Source organism: Camelina sativa, chromosome 6, assembly GCF_030686135.1.
Source record: "Camelina sativa cultivar CO46 ecotype springtype chromosome 6, ASM3068613v1".
NCBI lineage: Eukaryota > Viridiplantae > Streptophyta > Magnoliopsida > Brassicales > Brassicaceae > Camelina > Camelina sativa.
The window spans coordinates 22,412,050-22,415,365 of record NC_141885.1 but is presented as its reverse complement, the minus strand read 5'-3'; the positions used below and the strand labels follow the sequence as shown (position 1 = coordinate 22,415,365).

Genomic DNA, 3,316 nt, shown 5'->3' with positions numbered 1-3,316 from the left:
GAGATGGTTCTTTATCCGCTAGCTTTAGTTTCTGAAATTATGTTGTTAACTGTCGTTTTTGTATGTTTAACACAACTTTTATGAAAAAATTCAGATGAAACAAAAAAAAGACACTTTGGTAACAGTCGTAAGTCTTAACTGGTAAGTAGTACTGTGGCAATCTAATATTGTTAATAAAGGTATAACCAACATGAACATTTGTTATATTTAAGTAACCAAAAAATTTAGCGGTCAAACATTTGGATGTGATAGTTTGTTTTATGTTTTAATAATTATTGTGTATATCAAACTATAACTAGCAAGTAATCTTTTGCACCTTTAAGTACTTTATATAAAGAAACTTTTATTAACTTCTTATAGAACATGATCATGTTCTTAATAATTTTTTTTTCTTTTTTTTTTTGTAAAAGTTAGTTAGATACAAAATCCAATGAAGATAAAAGAATGATCCGTGGTACTTTGGTCAAGATCATCGTTGTCTCTTCTTTACCCACGCCTGAAATATTGTTTATCAACACTTTAACATTTAGATAACTTCAATATATTGTTGACAAAAAAAAACTTGTATATATATTAGGCCACCCCTCACAGTGGTGTACTTCTCTAATGATGGATGGTTTTATACTTTTAATGGTACTATTAATTTGATAACATTTTCGATTGAATTGTCTTTAGTATTGACCACGATAGGCAAGTTCATGGTTGAAATACTTAAACTAATCAATAACTCAAAGATGACAAGATACACTAGTAGTTTTGTATCATATAGTTACAAAAATTTGCTACAAAAAAGTTAATAACAAATAATAGCTACAAACTGTTACAAATTAGTAACAAAGTTCTAACAATTGTATATTTCTTTTTACTGAAGAGAAATTGTAACAAAGTTCTAACAATTGTATATTTCTTTTCACTGAAGAGAAAATTCAGTTGATAGTTTTACTTTCACTTCAGATTCGAATGCATAGGTACTGTTACGTATCCTTCGATTTTGATGAAATTAGAAGCTAAACATATAATATTTTGATAGAAAAACACCCCAGGTAAAGTAAATAATTAAGAACCATTTTTTTACTGTTTAGTTCACAGCGAATGAGCAATATTTTATGTTTAGAATCCATAACCCTATTCCAAGGCTCCAATAATTAAGCAATATAATAATTGGATTTTAATATAAGTTTCTTACAATGAAAATTATCCAATTATTATTATTTAATTTGATGAGTTTCTTAGATAGTGTAATAACTCTCTCCAAAATTTCTAAAATCTCTTATTTAAGAAACTCAAACAATTTTATATTAATAATTTTTATCTTTTTACTCTAAGAAATTTATGTTAAGATACTTTAATGGAGATAACCTTATAGTGTTGGACAAAAATAAAGTAATGATTGTTAGTCGATACTAATTGTTTACGATGAACACTAATCTCGGCTACTTTATACTTTATATAATTGCGTGTGTGACAGCTTAGCATCAAATGGGTTGGGCAATTAAGGGCATGATTGGCAATGAATTGGTCAAATTAATAAATTTAATTTATTAATTAGCACTCCACTTGCACTTTCCTTTGTATTTTACCACTATTACTTTAATTTGTTTTTTTTTTCGTTTACTATAATTTCCCGTTATATATTTATTTTATAACATGGTGACCTCAAAATTCGAAAAAGAGAACTTATTCAGCCATGTGTTTGGAAAACCCTAGTGAGCAATATGATTAATGATCTTTGTTTAACAGAGAGAAGCAATAACCTCTGCAGTATTCTGATTTTTATATTTGAAAAAAAAAACATATGCGTACGTCTAAGTATCTCATTATTTTCTTTGAATTTATATTTGTAAAAAAAAATGATTTAAGTTTTAACCCATTAAAATTACAAGAGAAATAATATATTTGTACGTGGGTTAAATTGATAACACTACGCCTCAATTATTATATTTAGGAGCTACAGTAGTTAATTAACCGATCGAATTAGATTTGAGAAATTCAAAAGATAATTATCAATAACCTAAGTAAAAATCACGCACTAAGAGGGTCATCAATACATGAATAATATTGTTTTCTTTCTTAAATCATAATTTCATAAATTTCCGAGAGGAGAAAAAAGTTTGAAAAATCAATTTCATAAAATTTCTTAAATCATAAAGTCATAAAAATGTTTCTTAATTAAACATATGCTAAAACGGAGCCCTACCGGCGCCGGCGGAATTCCCCGGCCAACTTTCAACTCCCATGTGAGGCATACTCATAGGCAGATTAAAGAATGGCAATCCTCCGCCACCGCCGGTGGCTTCCGAGTACATATTCCCTCCTCCACCGCCGCTTTGAACCTGCAAGTGCTCTTCATGCTCGTCCAAAGGCAACCTTTCGTAAGCCACGTTTGTAAAAGAGGCCGCCATGACCATCACCGGCCCTGCCGCCATCAACTCACCAACTACGTTACCTCCGACAACCTGTCCCTGAGCTCCGGCGAGGAATATCGTCAAGCTGGTCGCTCCTGGAGGAGCAGGCGGCGGGAGAAAAGATCCGGAGAGAGAAAGAATCTCAAAAGTACCGCGCAGAGTCACAACAGCTCCAGCCGCCGTGGGCTGACGGATGCTGACGTTAGTGACGGTTCCAGTGCCGGACAAAACGCAAACCCCGCGCTGTCTGCGGCGTGCGTAAGTAGAGATACACTCGAAAACGTCGCAGCCACTTCCGACTTCAAGAATGTGAGCCCTAAGAGTGTTTGCGCTCTCGCGCGTGACGATCACCGGCGGCTTCGGTTTGTTCTTCGATCCAGCCGGACGGCCACGTGGCCTCCGCATGACGAGGTCACCGCTCCCTCCTCCCCCACCGCCTCCTAGTCCAGAGTTTTCATTAGAAGCTATCAAATCTAAACCTTGATGATGGTTAAGATTGTGATGGTGATGGTGGTGGTTTCCTCCGGCGCCACCGTTATCTTCGTGGTGATTTTCGGTGGTGAACTGGCCGCTGCCGCCGCCATCGACGTTGTGGACGTAGCGAGAACCTGTGCCTAGATCGAGACCAGCCATGCCAACATCAAACAGAAAAGAAAAGAAAAAAAAAATGACGAAAAAGAAAAGTATATTTAAAATGAGATTGGAGATTCTAATGATTTAGGTTTAGATTTAATGTAAGAGATAGCAGGACAAGCGGATAAATTATAAAAAGTGGAGAAGAAAATATATAGAAACCTGAGAAATGAAATATGTAATGTATCAAGTAGAGAAAGATGAAGAAGAAGACTAAGTCTTCTCTCTAGACCCAATGGCCCCAAGAGACAATTATTATTTTTATAAGGTTTTATTCC

The 3,316-nt window shown here is 34.6% G+C and overlaps 1 pseudogene across 2 annotated transcripts; it reads right to left on the bottom strand.

Moving 5' to 3' along the window:
• Nucleotides 1-2,045: 2,045 nt before the first annotated feature.
• LOC104792283 (AT-hook motif nuclear-localized protein 21 pseudogene) lies at nt 2,046-3,316 on the bottom strand (annotated as a pseudogene). Of its 2 annotated transcripts, XR_015559776.1 has the most exons (2): nt 3,201-3,316; nt 2,046-3,019 (listed from the first exon to the last, which is right to left on the bottom strand). The product of XR_015559776.1 is annotated as an AT-hook motif nuclear-localized protein 21 pseudogene, transcript variant X2 (transcript). The 2 variants fall into 2 exon arrangements; XR_015559775.1 differs by lacking the exon at nt 3,201-3,316 and having other exon boundaries at nt 2,046-3,192.